Below are 21,032 nucleotides of genomic sequence, written 5' to 3' on the forward strand. Positions count from 1 at the left end.
TCTAGAGTTTTGAGGAATAAACGAAAGAAGAAGAAGAAACGATTGAGAAGACAAATGAGGGATTAGGGTTTTCTCGGGGAAAAAGAAAAACGATGCGAAACGATTTGGGTTTTATCGTTTTGTTACGATCCAAATTTGGTTGAAAGCCCAAATTAAATAAAGTAGTCACTAAAGAGTAATTGTTTAACGTAATGTTTGGCACTGTCAAATTGGTCTCCAAACTAGTCGCAAATTGGCGACTACATTACGACATTATGCATCAGTCTTGTATTAGCGTCTATTACGCGACTGTTTTATTTTAGTAGTCATCAAGTAGCAAAACAATTGCAATTCAATAGTTAAAATTAACGACTGTATTTTAAATCGTAATTTACAGTCGGTAAATCCATGTTTTTTTGTAGTATATGAAATATAGTTTTTTTTTTGTTAAAAAAAGGAGAAGTGTATGACATCTAGTTTACAGACTACTTCTGTCGCGTTTAGTTTAACTTTCACTCTTGTGAAATATCTAATCAAATTTTGTAGGGCAGTAAATTGACAATACACAAATTTGTATTAGATATTTGTATACATTTGATATTTGCAAGTCGGCCGAAAATTCCAGTAAAAGACGACAAGATAGAAAATATTATTTTTCAATGTGGACAAAATCTTAAGACTTGACTTATATTTACTACTGAGAGAAGAAATATTCGATTTACTTTAACTTTTTACTTGGAAATTTCCCTACATGGCCTACAACATCACATAAGTGACATTTGCCAAAATCTTTAAACTACAACATTTTTTTTGGTGAAAAATGCCAAAAAGGCATTATTGTGTTTGTCCCTATTTTCCTGAGTGAAAGATTTTTTTCCAGAATCCTAGAGAGAGAGAGAGGGAGAGATAGAGATGAAAAGCAATACTATTTCAGCCTTGGGTCTTGTTGTTCTTCTTCTTCTTCTATGCACCTTTCTTTACCATACTGAATCTGCTTTGCCTTCTCAACAAACCTCAATAACCGGTAGTGTTTTCAACTTTTCAGATACAGATTTTAATTGTTTCTTTGTTATTTTTTTATTAATTTGTTTCCTAAATTGTTTAGAGTGAAGAACAAAGATGGTACGAGTGACACATTCATCCAGCCCACCGAGTCCTCATTATTATATTTACAAATCGCCACCACCGCCACCGCAGATATCCCATGCATCACCGCCACCGCCGCAGACATCCCATGCAACACCGCCAAAAATCCCAAATGTGCCGTCATTGTCGCCAGGGATGCCACATACACCACCATAGATGCGGTATGAACCATCACCACAAGTGTTTTCCTTTTTTTTTTTTCTGAAAAAAGCCACCAACAGTGTAGTTATTATCAACATCACAATAAAATTTGATTGGTACATTTTTCGAATCAGATAGAAAATTAACTTGAACTATGTATGTAAAGTGAAGTATTTATACGGTAACAAATTTTAATGAAATTTTAAACTTAAAGTTAAACTTAATAAAAAATACAAATTTGAAATGGGAGAAACTAGTAATCCCAGGAATAGGAGGTAAGGAGATTAGTACATTTCTGGGATTACTGGTTTCTGTTCACGATTAGTTGGTTAGTTGTTCTCAATCATCATAATTAACAAAAAATGTGTATAATATCTCAGGTTATCTAAGTGAAAGTGATATATATATATATATATATGTTTGTGTTCATAAAGTGGAAAATAATATGGTTACTATCTTCTTTTTTTCCTTCTAAAATTTTATTAGTTTTCATAATCATTATCCAAGATCATGAAACTTCGGACAACTATGATCCAAAGACTATTGTTGATTACATAATAATGTTTTATTTGCTGATTAATCTACAGACTTGTTTTCTTAGAATATATAAGTTTTTTTACAAAACAATGTATTATAAGTAGTGTTTTTTATTCAGCTTATGTATTATAAGTATTGTGCATATGTTTCTTTGAAAGAAAATTTATAGTAGCTAAATGCATGAATGCCCATATTACATGAAGAGTAATGTTCTATCAGTTTTAACTTTTAAGTCATATAATTTAATGAATTATATTTTACAGATAAAATGTTATTTATGTCACTAAAAGTTTAGACATAATACTAGGTTTTTAATATACTAATGTTTTATTTTTTAGGAAAAACTTTATATGGTGTTACAATACATTATATTTACTATCTTTTTATACAGTTTAATTCAAATAATTTAAAATTAAAGTTTTGTAGCATTTGTATAAGTTTGACAATTGGTAAATCATAATAAGTTTTGTAGCATTTTTATGGTTTTTCTATGCAAATAGATGAATGCAGACGCAAAGATGCTATGATACAAAAATTTGAAATAAGAATCACAAAAAAAAAAAACATTAAATACATTATCCCAAACCCTCTCCCAAACTTAAATTACACAGTCTTTTGTGTAAGAAAAAATTGCAGAAGGATTTGAGAATCACAACAAAAACAATGCAAGGATGAGATGGTATATACAAAGGAAAGGTAGGAGTACCTCAATAATAGAAGAAGGAATCGGTGCTCGCCCAAGGAGAAGCGTGATACTAACTTTGTCCCTCACCTTGTTCTGGATCCGCAGGAGTGACCTCAGCTGCTTGGTCGACTTGCTGCTCAATCACTTGCGTGTCCTAATAAACGTTCTGCTGCTCTTCACACTGCATGTCGTCGACTCGAGACTCACCATGTCTGATACTAACACAACATCTTATGCATGCTGATAGTCACCTTGATGCTCAATCTGCTGCTCAACCTCTTTCATACCTTGATAGTCACACTAAGCTTCATTATGCTGCTCAACCTCTTACTCACCCTGAGCTACCGACCGATGCACTGACCGATGACTTGAGGAAGCTCTATCCCTGGAACTCCTTGAACCTCTTCACTTTCTCTCCCTAGACTCATGAGACGAATGTCTTGAAGGAGCGGGTGACGGTTGATGCTCTCTTGGCACATAGGAGGATTGACGTACTGGAGAAGGAACCAGAGAAAGTGTTCTCTAGCGAATTGGCTCAAAGCTCATGGAGGCGCGACCCTACATTGGTCAGACATCCTCGGGAATGGACATAAGAATGGCGGTAGTAGATGTCGAACAGCTGAATTTACTCATGAAGTTCGTGAAAGTCTTCTTGAAACTACTGAACGCCTTGTCCCTTGCCTTGCCCCATCTCTAAAGTTTGTTGAGACGTTCATGAGCTGCCTTGACCCCTTGAGGCATCCTCGGCATTTAGTACTCCTCAAAGTGAAACTGCTCTGGGCGGTATTCATCTGTGTCTTCCTCCATCGGGTCGGTTCTCTCTTCTACAGCTTCTACATGTTGCTCCTAAACCTCAGATTCATAAAGAGTGTCTCTTGGGGAAATGAACTCTATGTGCACACCGCCTAAGATTGTCGTCAACTCGACACAAGGTAGGAGTAATCTTGAGTGACCAGCCTGAGGATGCATAAATTTGTATATAAGTCGTACATGCCTGAAACCCAAATCCAGAGTGTTAAGCTGCTGCAAGTTGTTCATGTCTATCCGGCGTGGTGGGTATGACTCGGAGGGTAGTGGAAAACCAGCAGCCTCAAGAAACCAAGTAACCACGTGGTCCATGCACATCACTCTTGGAGTTCGGTTACTATTGAATTGCGAGACCCAAGCTTTTTAGGTCATCATGTAGTTCAGAAGGTAGAACAAGATTGAAGTGTTGGTCGTGTCACCTTACAGTTCAGTTCCATCCTTTGCTGTGAACAAAACTCCCTTAACCTCTATGTCAATCAGGTCAAATTCACCATTCATGATATAGCCTTTGATCTCCTTTGCGTAAAACGCATTAGTAACTGCCTTCTGGAAGTATCACAACACAGGGCTTCTCAAGTGCATCGCCTTTGTTTTCGACGAAATGAACGTCGGCGTGCTTCCAATCGTTGCCCAGAGTGTCGCCACTTCAGTCCTATCGATCCGTGGTGCAGTCCCAGTTCCGCTGGGAAATCCAAGTACTTCCTCGATGGTCCTCATGGTGAACGTATAAAACTGGCCTTGAATACGGAATGTGATGTAACCCAAACCTCCGCCAGACATTGTGTCCGACTCATCCGCATACAAGTGGATACTCAGAGTAGAGAGGAATTTGATGGTTTCCTATCTGTATCTATGCTTGGGAGTGTTCATGAGCCTCTCCAGGTGGCACTGCCTAAACAGAAAATGCATATCTTCAGCTATCCTAAGTTGCTCCATTGTCTCAGGATAGGGATATCTCGTACCCATGAACTCAAGTTGTTGAAATAGGTCATTGTACTCCTTGGCAGTGAACCTCCCCTCCACCATTCTTCTTCTTACTAATTTCATGGGCGCTTACTCCGAACGCAGCTGAAGTTTCTCCATCTCATAATCACTGTCCTCATTTTTTTATTCAGAAACTTGTATCGATCTCTTTCTACAACTCTTACTCTTGTCTAACTGTTTGACTGGTCTGTTCGACCCCGCTTCCTAACACTGTAACAGCCCTGAACCCTCGACAGATTCTCTTACCATGTTCTTCATTTCCAAAAAATGCTTTGTCATAGACTTAGGCGATGAGCGTTCTCCTACCCTACAACCATACGCTTCTCTCATTTCATCTAAGAACTCGGTGCTATTTCTGCTTCTCTGAGACATGTTTAATTCAAAGCAGAGTTAGAGAACGCTCTAAGTACTTAGATGAAATGAGAGATGCGTATGGTTGTAGGGCTAGAGAACGCTCATCGCCTAAGTTTATGGCAAAGGGTTTTTTGGAAAAGAAGAACATGGTAGGAGAAGCTGTTGAGGGTTTAGGGTAGTTACAGAATCAGGAAGTGGGGTCGAGCAGACCAGTCTAGCCGTTAGCCAAGAGTGAGAGTTACGGAAAGAGACCGATACAATTTTATGAATCAAGAGATGAGGGAAGTTATTACGAGACGGAGGAACCTTACCTGCATTCAGAGCAAGCGCCCAGAAAATCAGTGAAAAGAAAAGCGGTTGAGGCGAGGTTGACTCCCAAGGAGTACTATGAGCTATTTCAGCATCTTGAATTCATGGGTAAGAGATATCCCCATACTGAGACAATGGAGCAACTCGGGATATCTGAGAATGTGCAGTATCTGTTTAAGCAGTGCCACATGGAGAGGCTCATGAACACTCCCAAGCATGGATACAAAGAGGAAATCATCCAATTCCTCTCTACTCTAAGTATCAACTTGTATGTGGATGAGCCGGGCACAATGTCTGACGGAGGTTTGGGTTACATCACATTCCGTTTCACGGCCAGTTTTACACTCTCACCATTAAGACCATCGAGGAAGTACTACGATTTCCCAGCAGAACTAGGACTGCACCACAGATCGATAGGAATGAAGTGGCGGCACTCTGGGCAAAAAATGGAAGGATGCTCACATTCATTTCGTCGAAAACAGAGGCGATGCACTTGAGAAGCCTAGTGTTGTGATACTTCTATAAGGCAGTTGCTAATGCGTTTTACGAAAAGGAGATCAAAGGCTATATCAAGAATGGTGAGCTTGACATGATTGACATAGCGATTAAGGGAGTTTTGTTCACTGCAATGGATGGAACTGAACAGCAAGGTGACACGACCAACACGTCCACCTCGTTCTACATTCTAAACTACATGATGACTTACAAAACTTGGGTCTCGCGATTCAACAGTAACCAAACTCCAAGAGTGATGTGCATGGACGGCGTGGTTACTTGGTTTCTTCAGGCTGTTGGTGTTCTACTATCCTCCGAGTCATACCCACCACGCTGCATAGACATGAACAACTTGCGGCAGCATAACACTCTAGATTGGGGTTTGAGGCATGGACAGCTGATCTACAAGTTTATGCATCATGAGGCTGGTCCCTCGAGATTACTCCTCCCTTGTGTCGAGTTCACGACAATCTTGAGCGGTGCGCACATCGAGTTCATTCCTCTAAGAGACATTATTTATGAATCTGAGGTTGAGGAGCAACATGTAGAAGCTGCAGAAGAGAGAACCGACCCGATGGAGGAAGACACAGATGAGTACCGCCCAGAGCAGTTCACTTTGAGGAGTACTCAATGCCGACTATGCCCCAGGGGGTCAAGGCAGCTCATGAACGTCTCAACAATCTTCAAAGATGGGGCAAGGCAAGGGACAAGGCGTTCAATAGTTTCAAGAAGACTTTCACGACTTCTTGTGTAAATTCAGCTGTTCGACATCCACTACCGTCATTCCTATGTCTATTCCCGAGGATGCCTGATCAATGCAGGGTCGCGCCTCCGCGAGCTTTGAGCCAATTCGCCAGAGAACACCTTCTCTGGTTCCTTCTCCAGTACGTCAATCCTCCTATGTGACAAGGGAGCGTCAGGCGTCACCCGTTCGTTCAAGACATTCCTCTCATCAGTATAGGGAGAGAAAGTGAAGAGGTTCGAGGAGTTCCAGGTATAGAGCTTCTTCAAGTAATCGGTCAGCGCATCGGTCGGTAGCTCAAAGTGAGTAAGAGGTTGAGCAGCATAATGAAGCTTAAGGTGACTATCAAGGTATGAAAGAGGTTGAGCAGCACATTGAGCATCAAGGTGACTATCAGCATGTAGAAGATGTTGTGTTAGTATCAAACCATGGTAAGTCAGGAGTCGACGACATGCAGTGCGAAGAGCAGCAGAACGTTTATCTGGACACGCAAGTGATTGAGCAGCAAGTCGACCAAGCAGCTGAGGTCACTCATGCAGATCCAGAACAAGGTGAGGGGCAAAGTTAGTATCACGCTTCTCCTTGGGCGAGCACCGATTCCTTCTTCTACTATTGAGGTACTCCTACCTTTCCTTTGTATATACCATCTCATCCTTGCATTGTTTTTGTTGTGATTCTCAATCCTTCTTCAAATTTTTTTTACACAAGGGACTGTGTAATTTAAGTTTGGGGGAGGGTTTGAGATGATGTATTGATGTTGGTTTTTGTGATTCTTATTTCAAATTTTTGCATCATAGCATGTTTAAGTCTGCATGTATATATTTGAAAAACCATAAAAATTTGAAAAAATTTCAAAAATTTCTAATGTTATTCATATATGGTTGTTGCATTTAGCATAGGGGTTAATGATGATTATAACCTTGGTAGCTTGCTGAATTCAATAGGATAAGATCTAGGCCCTTGTTATTAGTTCTTTGATGCATGTTGAATAAACTTGAAATGTAAGACTGAACCGGGTTTTGAATTCTCAAAATTGCATTCTAGTCTTGATTGAAGCATGTTTTGAATTAACATCATTCCCTATCTACCTGAACCTAATCCTCACTTGCAATTATCATGTTATGAAATGAACTCGAACTCATGGATACCATATACATACTTGGATTATCTTTCTCTTTTTTACCACTCTTGTTAATCCAAGTAGCTGATTCCCATATTTGGAACAGTTTCCCGCACCCATAACCAACCGTTCTTTCAAGCCAATTGTATACTTGAGTGTGAGGCCTTTTTCGAGTTGAGCTTGTTAGAAAGTGTTAGGTTCTAGCCGACAAGAGTAGGATCCTGTTTAGTTCTAGTTCACGTTATCCGGACTAGTAGGACTAGGTGAGAACTAGATTTTGATTCTTGGGATTGGGTTTGTGCAGAAAAGTGATGAGTAAAAGAGAAAACAAAAGGGTAAAGAGTCTTTATGAGAGGGAATGTGTTTTTAAGGTTTACAAGTCTAGTACAGATTTGGGATAAGCAAAGTAAAAAGTGTTTTTGGTTCTGGGCATAGAATGAAAATGTTAGACAAAGAAGAGAAAGAAAAACGATTAAGTGTTTTTGCATCATTGATAGTCTCTTTTGCATAGAATGCATACTTAGTTAGTTTTGCATAAGTCCTGCATTTCATCGTGCATTTTGGAGTATTTTAGGTACTTAGGAGCTGTCCAGACTGTTGGAACCGAATGGAGCCTGAGACGTGCATCTAACTCAAGCGCACAACAAAGAATGCAATGTCGGACTCAACCAAGTCCAACTCGACCATTCAACTCAGGCGCACTCCCGAAAGAGACATCATGCAACTCGAGCACCACTTCAAGGATTCATGTCATGCAAGTCAAGCACCACTTCAAGGATTCACGCTATGCGACTCCAACACCACTTTTAGGATTCATGCCATGCGACTTGAGCAACCATCTGAGGAGCGACGTTAGACTCGAGCACACCCACGTGGAGACACATCCCACTCGACCGACATACGATTTGGACGCGCTCCCAGGAAGAAGCACCAGCAAGCCACTCGAGCACACCCCTGGGAGAGATGTCATCCTACTCGACCGACATGCGACTTGGACGCGCTCCCATGAAGAAGCACCAGGAAGCACTCGACCACCACGCCTGGAAGAGATGACATTCCACTCGACCGACCACGCTAGACATCCGACTCGAGCAACCCGTCTCGCACGTTTCAGAAGATTTCTAAACCGTCTATTTATCTTGTCGTTTTATGTTTTAGGGTTTTACATGTTTTGCTATAAATACTCTCTTAAGTCTTTACCCAAAGGATATGGTTATTACCATAGGGTTTATGAGTAGCCACAAAAACATTTTTTTAGTTTGTAATTCATACTTTTCTGAATCTATTTAGAATTTTCATTTATTTCTTTGATCATTCTTGCTTCTTAGAATATCATCTACTTAATCATGCTTGTTTCAGCATTTTCTTGGTTATTTTTCTTGAGTACGATGTTTTCTTGGTTTGTGTAGTGTTAGTGTTCTTGAAGATGGAACATATTAGGTGGAGAATCTTAGTGTATATGATGTTTAAGCTTACATCTGATTGTTTCCCTTTTGGATTAGGATTCTTAATGCTAATTTCTTACAGATCATCTGGAATTAGAACTTAGGCATTTTCATACCCTAAAGATTTGTATTCCTAGCCTAAACGATTAGATGTCTAGGATCTTTATTGACATGAATAAACTCGTTTGTCATGTCTGCTTGACCATGTTTCTCTAGCGAGAGCCAGGTTTGGAAATGTTTGAGTCTGAGTAGCTTTTGCCAAGAGAGTTGATTAGCTCAGTTGTGATGTTCATCGTCTAGGGATATTTTTCTTGTTACCTATATCAATTACTCTGATCCTTAGGACCTTTACCTTTCTTATTATTATTGCATTCTTGAGACTGTATTCTGTTCTTGCTGTTTATTTCATGCTTATACTTGTTTCTGCTTTTACTTATTTATGTTCGCTTCTTGTCATGCATGTTTGTTTCTAGTTCTCTAGTTTATTTCATTTTGCATTTTAATCATTGTTAGACATAAACACTCTCTTTTAACTGGCTTGAATTGTGATACCTTGATTGCATCTTGATTGCTAGTAAAGTTCCCAACTGGGTTGACACCTATTGTACTGCAATGACATGATAGTACTCTAGGATAATTGATAGTAAAATCCTATTATCAAAATACGGTTGTAACTTTCTAATGGCAACACCGATGACCAGGGCCATTTTTCCAAGGTTGGGTACCTGATTTCGGCGTCCTTAAGAGCCTTTCGGCGTCCTCGATCATCTCTGACCAAGACCTCGCTAGAAACTAGAAACAGAGATGTAGAGGTATAATGTATCGGCCTCCTCCGGTTTAGCCAGCATAGGATGACTGCTTAAGTAAATCTTGAGCTCCTAAAAGGCGACCTCGCATTTTTCATCCTAATGGAAGTTCTTATTCCCGCTAAGAAGCTGATAAAATAGAAGGCACTTACCGGTTGATCGAGTCATGAATCGGTTCAAAGCTGCAACCCGACCTATTAGGCGTTTCACATCACATTTATTGTTTAGAGATGGAAGGTCCAGTACAGCTCTGATTTGTTTCTGATTAGCTTCGATCCCACGCTTGTGGTTCAAAGCCACGAGGTCACCACAAACGTGCATTTAGTCGGATTTAATTTCATCCAAAACTTATCAAGTATGTCGAAGCATTCGTTTAAATGTCGGACGTGTTTGTTCGCTACCAGTGATTTGACTAGTATGTCATTGATGTAGACTTCTATTGTCCGTCCTGATAGATCAGAGAATATTTTAATGACCAGCCGCTGGTAGGTGGCTCCAGCATTCTTTAGTCCGAAGGGCATGACCTTGTAGAAATAAGTTCCTCTATCCATAATGAAAGTAGGCTTCTCTCCATCTCCTGAACTCATCCTGATCTCATTATACTCTGAGAAAGCGTTCATGAAAGACAACAATTGATTCCCAGCTTTAGCTTCCACCATGCAGTCAATGTGAGGTAAGAAAAAGCTATCTTAAGGAAAGGCTTTATTGAGCTCGGTGAAATACATGCACACTCTCCATTTACCATTTTTTTTAACCACAACCGGGTTTGCCAACTAATCCAGATATTGCTGCTCCATTATCAGATCTGCCTTAAGGAGTCGTTCCACTTCATCATGTACTGCTTTGGCTTGATCTACCCATAATCGCCGTCATATCGGCCAGATTGGTTTGAAAGTTAAATAATGTTGAGTTTGTGACATGCGATGTCAGGGTCGACTCCTACCATATCTTTGGTCGACGATGCGAAGGTCAAAGATCTAATCTTCAAGAAAGCAATCTTCTCCTCCTTGGTGTTGTCGTCGATTTCGGCTCCAATTTTGACCGTGCGAGAAGGATCTGAATCATCGATATTAACTTGAATGATCTGACAGTTTGGTGATTTTATCAAGTCACGTCCTTGCTGATGGAGACACGACATGCGTTCTCGATAACATAATAGGTTCGTGATATTTTTTGGTCACCGTACAGGGTATAGATCCTGTTGTACTCGGGAACTTGATGCAAAGGTGATACGTCGATGAAATTTCTCTCATGGTGTATATCCAAGGATCGCATTATAGATCGGAGGCGCATTGCTACGAACTTAGTTTTTCTCGTGATTCCTCCATCCCGGACATGTAATTTGACAACGCCAATTGACAACTTCACGATTCCATCATATCCAGTCAAGGTCCACGACTCAGGCTTGAGTTGCTGCTCAAAAATTCCCATTTTTCTAATGTGCAAAGAAAAATTATGTTCACCGTGCTTCCAGTGTCGATAGGATTCTCTTAATGTAGAAGTCGCCCATTTTTACCTCAACGACCAAAGAATCATTGTGCGGATGTTGTATTCCTTTAGCATCTTCCATCATAAAGATAATGTGATCATAATTGAGAGGCACATCTTCTAGGAGAGCTTGTATGTTGTAGACCTGCTTTGCCCTCTACTTAAGGGCCCAAACTGAATCCTATCGCTACAGTCGTCAGGTTTAATAATTTTCATGGCTCGTTCAGGTCGTTATCATGTTAGCCTCTTCAGAGGACCTGGGAGATCTTCCTCTCGAACTTGGTTGTCCTCGTTTTCTTGTCGAGGTAAGCTCCATCTATCCTCCTTATAATTAAGCTCATGCTTATCATCGTCACAACGATCATTATTGCGATACTCGCAATTGTTGTGTTGTGGCCTTCGTTTGCCATTAAGTTGCCCATGACGGTTGTCATCTTATCGCTTATCACCGCGAGAATCTCTTGGTTGGAAAGCGGCTTCCACTTCACCAGATTTGTATTTGTCGAGCAAGATGTACGATAGATGTTTGCATTCGGCTGTCGAATTTCCTGGGAAGCGATGAAAATCACAGTATAGATCTTTCGCATTAGGAGGCGCCTTCTGTTGCCCATCCACCTCGGATATCGAGTGGACTGTACCCCGTTTGGCATTTGACCTTTATACTTGGCGGTGGTTGGCCGTACAGGTGCATTCTTAGCAGCTAGCTTGGCATCCTCTTCCTCGACAATAGCGTATCTAGAAGCCCGAAGTAACGCATCATCGAGATCCTAAGGCTCGTGAATAGACAAGTCCTTCCGCAGGGTAGACCTGTATATGAGCTCTTTTTGAAGAGCGGCAATGGCAGTGTCCTCTGAAACATTTATCATGGAGAGCACTTATTTGAATCTGGTTAGATACCGGTGTAACAATTTGTCGGCTTCATGTGTTATGCCCCACAGATCGGCACTAGAGGCTCTCAACTAGATGAAGATCCGATAGTGCTTAATGAAAGTTGTTGATAACTGAGCGAAGTTATCGATAAAATTGGTCTCGAGTTTTGAGAACAAAGTCAGTGCATTCCTGGACAAGCTTTCGAGGAACAGCTGGCAATATCTGATGTCCTTTTGCTCGGCGGAAAAGTGAGCCTTGGCGACGACGGTCATAAAAGACATCATGAATTGCTTCAGGTCTTTGTCTCCTTCGTAGGTTGGAAGCTTTAATTTGACGTGTGGGATTCTAGTCCGTGTGATTCGCTCGGTGAGAGGTGTTTGCTGCGTTTCTTCAAACATTCTATCGATCTCAAGAGCCGAACTGAAAGCGCGGTTAATTTGAGAGCTGATATCCCAAAGTTTTTAATAAAGGTCCTCGATTTTCGAGGCTACGACCTGCTTTTGTTGCACCAGCGGGGGACTAACAGGGGTTTCGAATGCTGAGGTTATCTGTTGTGGAAGAAATCCACCGACATGGTTGGACGGATTGTGAGTGAAATCCAAAGTGCGGGTGAGGTTGCCCAAGTTAGTTTGACCCAGAGATAGGATTCCCTGTTGAGGTTGTGGAGTAGTCTGGCGGGCGACCTCATCAATCCGACGATTCGTATCGGCAATCATCTAGAGGAGATCTTTGGTCATTGTACAAAAAACCATCTGGAGCTCGCTCATTGGAATTAGTCGTGTTGGATGTGAAGCTGTGGCGTTAGACGGTGTTTCACGAGTGAGTTGCGCTTCAGATTGACGTATAGCAACCCGTTCTGCTTCTGTTAAATCGGCTTCGATTTCACTAGCCGCATTACGGGAGCGATCTGTTGGATTTTCTTTCTGTGTGAGAGATGGGTCAATGACTCTGTTAGTTGGTAGTAGAGACATTTTCGCAGCGAGTTTGATCGGCGCAAATTGTAGAATCAAGGATTTTCACAATGAATTTCTTTAAGGGGGAGAAACAAATTCAATTAACAATCTCTCTCAAAAACTAGATTCAAAGCTAGAACATAAATTTAATTAAAATCTCTTGAAGAACAAGGTAGGTTTCTTCTCAAGAACAATTTAAGATCTAGGGTTTTTTGCTATTAGAAATCGGATCCCCTTCATAAGGGGGAAATCCCCCCTGTTTTTATGAAGTACTTAGATTATTAGATAAGTAAAACTTCCTTAGATCTAAGAATGAAATCTTCTTCTTTTGCTTAACTTTGTATGTTTTTGTTTTATTTGTAGGAGGTCAGTTTTGGATACGAGGTTGACTTGGCAACCTTCGTGAGCTTTTACCCACAACTCCATTTATCAGGCCTTGCCCGAGATTTTCTAGTTTAATCAGAATCTAAATTTACTTGGTTTATCTTCGGTTTAAGTTGGTATGTCGTGGATGTCAATTCCTGCACCAACATCTTCCCTTTCCTCAAATTTTTTTATTATATAGCCAATTAAAATAAAGCAATGACTACTTTTGGAATTGATGTTGAAAACGCTCGTTTACTATAATGTGAATATGGGATATTTTGTAATGCTTAGTGGGTGTAGTGGCTTGTATGATGTGTTTCGTAGAAAGAACTTTTTTCAGAAGATAGTTTGACTTCTAGTAAATAGACCAAAGAAACATAGATAACGAAGTCAAATGTGACCTTTTTCAGCCACTAAATTAGGATGGATACCAGAAATGAATGTGGAAGTAGAACTACTTATCGAGATTCCCTTACATCACTTATTAATGTTTGCAAATGTTACAACATATTTCAACAGAAATATAAAACAAAACTCAACCTTCTATTTTTGTCGTTTCATAAAAACTACCGACAGTGGTGGTGAAAAGGACGGCAATGGAAGAGCACTTCTAATGCGAGCTCGTTGATTGCTCGGTTGTTCTTGTGATTTGTGATGCTCTTCCCCTCCCGAAATGCATTTATTATAACCTTTAAGAATTTAAAGATAACCCTGACTATTTTGTGGAATTTAGGTTGAATAGGCTGATTTGGTGTAATGTGAGATCTTTTCTAAGTTGTAGTGGTATGAAAAGGTTTTGTATGAACAATTTTTTAAAAAGATAATTCGGTTTCCACTAAACAAATCATCTTACATTCGTCCAAGAATTGTCGATAATCTTTAATCTCACATTTACCAAAACGCTATCCAGCTTTTGGCTCAAAGTTCTCAAAGAACGTTTGTTAGCTAAGCTTATCTATCCTCTTATCTCTCTTTGTAAGGCATTAGGGAATGCCCTCTATTGTTTTACTTAAAAATTTGAGCTCTCAAACTCTTTTTGTATTTGTTCTTGGATTCTATCTTTACTGAAATGAAAACAAGTGTTTGTTCAAAAAAAAAAATATTCGTTGAAAAAATTTAAAACAATTACTAACAAAAAAAAAAGAACTTAGAGAAGAAAGCTTATCCTCATTTCGAATCACCAAATCAAATGTTTAATAAATCATAAATAAACACTTTATTTATAATGAATCATATATTGAATATGAATTCTACTTTTAAATTGCATTAGATTTCGTCTGTTGAAAAAGAACAATCTTCACAATATTTGATGGGTTGACCACTTCGATTGGATTTTGTTTATGTTTTTTTTAAGCTTACATTCTTCATTTCATGGCAGTGATAGTGCCTCTGATTGTAGCGGTACTGAAGGTGACGGCTGACATAGCGGTGGTAACAGTGGTGGGGGATGGAACGGTAATGGTACATTACCACCTCCACCTGAACCACCTCCACCTGGACCACCTCCTCCACCATGTCCACTACTTGATGATTTAACTCGCCGCATCATTCTTCTCCCTCCTGTTTGATTTATTAATTAAAAAACATTGAGAACTAATTGAATTCTGTTATTAGATCTTTTTTTGACAAAAGAATATATATATATATAACCAAATATATAAACATGTGCCTTATCCATTTTAAATGGTTGAAACTATAATTATAAGTTAAAGCAAATAAATGAATAAACCAATTTTTTTATTTTTTCCTGTTACAAACAAATGCAAATTGAAATCAAAGTAAAACAATAGAAATAAACAATCTTTCTTTTTTGAACAAACACAAATAAACCATCTAATAAAAAAATGTTACTAAAACCTACCAAAACCAAAATGGAAACGAGGCCAAACTAATCTCCTCAAAAGATTTTTGGTCTTTAATTGGTTTTACTTTTCACAAACCAACAAAAAATATACATACACAAAAACTCGAACTTCACGGAAATTTAGATTGTGAAATGAGAGCACATGAATTTGATTGGTATTTGGGGAGAATCATATTTGCACCTTTTTATTTATGAACTTTTTAAGTACTCGATCGATTTTTAAAAAAAAAATCATTGGGAATACATGTCTCAACTCAAGACTAACCTGATGATGGGCGTAACTTATGTGAAGACGAAAGAGCATAGTCGTTAGAGCATGAGAGCAAAAGAACCAATAGAAGGAAGAACACAAGTCTCAAATTCAAAGAACCCTTCGTTGTCATCTCACTTACTTTTATAGGTTGCTAATTATTTCCTGGATTCCAACTGTTATATATATATATTTTTTTTGAATAAAATGTAAAATTTATTCGAAAAAAGTAGTGTTTACATCAAGTGCAGCATGAAGTAAATATAGGTTTTTGAGAGGAAACTAGAAATTATGTTTACAAAATGTATTTCGAAGGCCATCTAGTGGTGTCCTCAGCGTGAACCCAACCACTTTGCCATACAGCAAGTGAGACCTCCTCCAAACCGAAGCGAGAGCAGCCTATTGCGGACTTGTCTGTCAAGATATTTGATAAGCTGATCCGAAGATACTGGTGTCTCTCCATGACGACGTCTATTTCGCTCTTGCCAGAGCGAGTAGATCGATGCCTGGAAAGCATAGCGGAAAAAAAACAGAGTTGCAGACCCCAAGGAAGTGTCCACAAGTAGATTCATGTTACTATCCCAATCTTTCGAGAATTTAGTCATGACTAACTTAGAGATGAGACCGGTCCAAACTGCTGAGGAGTAAGGACATGCGAAGAAAAGATGATTGCGGTTTTTCTTGCGACGCACGGCAGAAGGAACAAGAAGCGTCGACCCGTGAATTCCAACGGAAAGCTGACATCCAAAAGTTTGTGAGACTGTGGATGACTGAACTGATGAGCTGAAGACGCCCCGCAAAAGATAAATATCTCTCTGTCCAACTGCTGAATTTTTCTCTAATGCGTTCCAGTAACGGTGTATAGTCAGAGGTTGAGATACGCTTGGTTAGAAGCGGTAAGCCAAGATAACGGACAGGAAGGGTTCCGGATGCAAATGGGAATGAGTGTAGGATCGCATCTTTTTCACTGACTGTGACTCCAGCCATATACAGTGTAGAATTTTCAAGGCTAATATTCAGGCCGGAAAAGCATGCAAAGTCATGAAAAACCTGAAGAATACCCTCAATAGACGTCTTAGTCCCATCACTGAATACCAATAAGTCATCTGTAAAGCACAAATGTGTGAGACTGATATTCTTACATCGCGGGTGATAACCAACTCGCCTATCCTTAGCTGCTTTATCAAGCATTGCAGACAAAACTTGCATGCACATCACAAATAGATAGGGTGACAAGGAACAACCTTGTCTCAACCCTCTTGCACTGCGGAAAAGTCCTGACAACTCACCGTTTACTTGAACAGAGAAGGAAGCCGTGGTAATACAAAGCTCAATCCACTTAATAAACTGCAACGGGAAGTTCAGAGTGTGGAAAATACTAATCAAAACGGCCATTGTACCGAATCGAATGCCTTAGAGATATCTATCTTTATGGCACTTCGGGGAGACACAATATCCTTGTGGTAATTGGCAACTATCTCTAAGGCAAGGAGGACATTCTCCATTAAAAGCCTGTCCTTTTGCGGATTGGTTAGGAGAGATAAATGCAGGGCAGCAGTCGTTTAAGCCGGTTGGCGAGGAGCTTGGAGATCACCTTGCATGTCACATTGCAGCAAGAAATTGGTCTGTAATCCTTCATCTCTCTAACCTCTTTCTTCTTAGGAATAAGTGCTAGAATGGTAGTATTGACGCCCTTTCGTAAAAAACCAAACTTAAAGAAAGATTGGACCGAAGCAACAAAATCATTCTTAATGACAGACCATGTCTCCTTTAGAAACTCCACGGTATAGCCATCTGGACCAGGAATTTTGTCCTTTGGCATAGAGAATAAGACATCTCTTATCTCAGCCTCCATTACATCCTTCACCAGCATAGTTTGATCCGATTCTGAGCAACGATAGGGCAGCAAAGCCAACAGCTCATCCGCACCGAGAGCCTGGTAGTTTGACAGTCTATGGCCAAGAAATTCACGAAAAAACTCTCTGCTTCCTGCTTTATTGTCTCTTGTGTATCTGCAAGTCTGCCATCCGGACACTGAATCTCTTTTATCGCATTTCTTGCTTCCCGGGCCTTTGCTGCACGGTGAAATGCCCTGTTATTTCCATCGCCGACCTTGAGCCAATGCAGTTTGGATTTTTGTTTTAAAAGTTTTTCCTCCAACCTTGAAACAAACAGCCATCTACTATAAGCAACCGCCTCTCTTTGCATTGTCTGGTCTGTTTTGCAGGGGTGTCAATCTGACAGGTACAAAGATGCTCAAATGCATCTTTAGCTCGCTTTTCCAAATTACCAAGGTGATCTCTACTTAGTAACTTGATATGTGGTTTCAGTGCTTTTAGTTTTTTTGAGAACCGGTACATTGCGGAAGTTGAGTGATATAACGGTTCAGAGCCATCCCAAAAATCTTTAACCATTGGCAGAAATTTTTCATCATCTACCAAAGCATTACAGAACTTAAATGGTCGTCGCAGTTTAGGTTGTCTCCCCCAATTGTTATACGGCATCGTAGGTGATCAGAGCATCCTCCTGCCTCAAACACACTGTAGGACTATTGATACTCAAGGAGCCAAATATCATTAACAAGAACCCTATCAAGTTTCTTACAAATTAGACCAAACTCACGCTTATTACACCAAGTGTACATCGGACCATGAGATTGCAGATCACTAAAGGAGCAATGCTGCACCACCTCTTGAAAGTTACGCATCCCCGGTGACACCATAGGCTGGATATCAGAGAGTAAATGCTCATCCGCCTTCAAAATTTCATTAAAATCGCCAAAAACCATCCATGGTTTATTACGGAACAATGGAGAGTCTTGATGAAATTTCAAATCCTCCCACAACACTTTTCTATCATCAACACCATTTGCTGCATATACAAACGAAACAAAAAAAACTCCTTCTCAGCACCTTCCAGCAGGACGGAGCAAGTGATCACCTGACTACTTGTGTAACAAGGCGTAAGACGGACACTGGAATTCCATACCACCCATATCCTCCCTCTTCGATTGAAAGTGTAATTTGTTAAATAGGACCAATCAGGAAAAACTGAAGCAAGAATAGCTGCATCTTTTGTTTCCTTTACCCTTGTTTCCACAATACAACCAAACTGAAAATTACCCCTCTTAACCCAATCTCGAACTACGGAATGTTTTGACATTTTGTTGAATCCGCGAACATTCCAAAAGAAAGTCGACATAAATTAATGTTAGGTACCCGACTTACTCGGGTCGCGTTGAGGCTGAGTAGAAGGGTTGCTAACATATTTATGAGATATCTTCGAAGCACCTGGGATTGATTCTCTTAGGGTTACAGTAGGTTTAACTCCACGTCCATTTGTCCACACTGCAGGCACAACAGGACACCAGTGCAGTTGAAGGTAGAACAGGAGGAACAACGATAGAATCACCAACATGTGTTGAAACAGGTGGAGCTGCCTCCTTTGCCCGAACAACATCCTCCTCTGCCTCATCTTCATCCCCCTCACTCAAAACCGAGTAGGAGTTAGATAACAGAGGTACCTCACCAGTCTGCACAGCGTATTCTATTTTGTTCGGACTAGACATAGGCTTATGACCGGTTTTCTGTGGAGTTATCCACTCCTGAGCTTCCTTTGTCTCCATGGTTTTAGTACATGAGCATCAACCGTCCCAAAACTACTTCTGTAGATTGGTTTATAATCTCCTGAGCAGGAGCGTCTGCAGTCCCCATTATCTCTGTCTCCTTCACCGCTAGAATCGTTGGAACAACCTCTGATTCAGTTGGCAAAGCAGTTTTCAGACAGGCAGCCTGCAAATTTTCCCATTTGCGACACTGACTACATTGAGGAGGTAGCCAAGGATAAGAATATTTGACCACAGTATCTAACTCCCCCTCCTCTTCTCCAGCCAAGTTGTATTCAACGGGTAAGGTTTTAGTGAGATCGGCCTCAACCAGAATTTTTGCTTCGTCAAAACTTGAGCATGCCTCTGTTTTGGATGTCAACGTATAGGTGTACCCACTGCACTTGACAAAAACTGCAACCCCTTGTTAGTAAACATGGTGTGTGGTATATTCTTCAATACAACCCACAATGGAACAGACTTCAGCGCTGTTTGTGCCTCCTCAGCGAAAGGCGTCCATTTTGAGAGGATCATTGGAAGACCACCTATGTTCCACATTCCCCGGTTTAAAATTCTGTGCCTGGTACTCTCACTGCGCACACGAAATTTAACAGTGAAGTCGTTAACCACAATGACATCAATGAGTGAAGATTTATCTCCCAATCTCCAAATTTTATTGACTATCATGTGAATCTTCCCCACATGGGGAGCTTTTGAATTAAGAAACTTTCCGATGACAAAATCTTCCCACAGTGGTTTCGCATCAACAAACACATCCTTGGGAACCACGACACGCTGCTTCCCCTCAATCTCTGTTACCACAAACGCTTGTTTCGTGAATGTGTGCTTCTGCGCCGCCTTCAGCCATGGCTTTTGACCCAAACCCAAACCCTTTGAAACTGTGGTTGCGGCTCCATCCTGGAAGGAGCCTAACTCTTCTGATAAAACCTTAACCGAACTCCCTTAACTCCCCTCTACATCCAACGGCAGAGCCAGATCCAACAGCGGTGTACCGGACTCAGTAGTCCGAGGCGGCTGATCCGCCGTAACCATCAAACTCGATAGCCAAGGAAAAAACCCTAATCGCCTTTGTAATCACCCTCCACGTCAGCGTTTTTCTTTCGTATTTCTTACTGAACGCACCAACTGTTTTATATATAGTGTCGTGTCTCTTTGCGAATAGTTTAAGACTTTAAGTTCCATATAAGGACAGCGAAAGACGCGTGGTAAACTGGTAATAGCAGTTTGGACACGAAAATTCATCTCAAAACTCCTTTATACGAAAAAACAAATCTCTTATCTCCTTCACTAATCTTTATATCCCTCTCCATTTTAATGAAATATGATCTGACCATTTTACCTTTCATTTTAATTCTCAGAATAAATTAAACAAAAAAACAAAAAAGAATTATTAAAACTATAAAAAACTAAAAATCTTTTTTTTTTCCGAGCTTTCTCCGTTGCCATCAAGATTCGTCGTCTTCAAACTCTGCATCACCGGTAAGCTCTGCCTCTCCTTCTCCTTTTCCTTTACTCTGCCTCGCCTTCGCCCCTCACCGTGATTTTGCCTCATTTGAGCTTCAAAATCCAGATTTTTTGTTTCAAATTTGATTTTATATGGATTTGATTATTCATATTGGGTGTTTGACTATGGTGTATGGGTCGATTATGATTTTAAATTAGTAACAAATTGAATTTTAGTGGTTATATCGTAGTGAACTGTAGATTAGAACCCGAAATCATCCAATTTGAGTTCTTATAATAGGAAAACTGGGTAAAATTAGTATTACTGATGAATGTAGTATAACTAGTAAAACTGGTATTACCAATAAATGTAGTAAAACTAGTAATATTAATTGAGTTTTTTTTTTTAATATTGTTTTGGCAGGATACAATGAGCAAAAACGTCAGCATATATTTCACATGTGAAGGTCGCATGTATAGTTTAACGTTGAACACATCAATAGAGGAGATAACTTTGTCGATGATATAACCTAGAATATTTGTTAACAATTATTGTTTTGTTACTAAAAAGTTGGATCCATGCCGTTTAGCTCTAAAATGAACTGAATAAATATGTAAATGAG

General features: G+C 40.0%; 1 long non-coding RNA gene across 2 annotated transcripts; it reads left to right on the forward strand.

Moving 5' to 3' along the window:
- Nucleotides 1-801: 801 nt before the first annotated feature.
- On the forward strand, nucleotides 802-13,511 carry LOC104724983 (uncharacterized). 2 transcript variants are annotated; one of them, XR_757818.3, is made up of 3 exons: nucleotides 802-1,003; nucleotides 1,085-1,286; nucleotides 13,225-13,511. It is a non-coding gene; the product is annotated as an uncharacterized LOC104724983 (long non-coding RNA). The 2 variants fall into 2 exon arrangements; XR_015571234.1 differs by lacking the exon at nucleotides 13,225-13,511 and adding an exon at nucleotides 7,874-8,613.
- Nucleotides 13,512-21,032: the final 7,521 nt, after the last annotated feature.

The sequence above is a fragment of the Camelina sativa genome, chromosome 11, assembly GCF_030686135.1.
Source record: "Camelina sativa cultivar CO46 ecotype springtype chromosome 11, ASM3068613v1".
NCBI classification, from domain to species: Eukaryota; Viridiplantae; Streptophyta; class Magnoliopsida; order Brassicales; family Brassicaceae; genus Camelina; species Camelina sativa.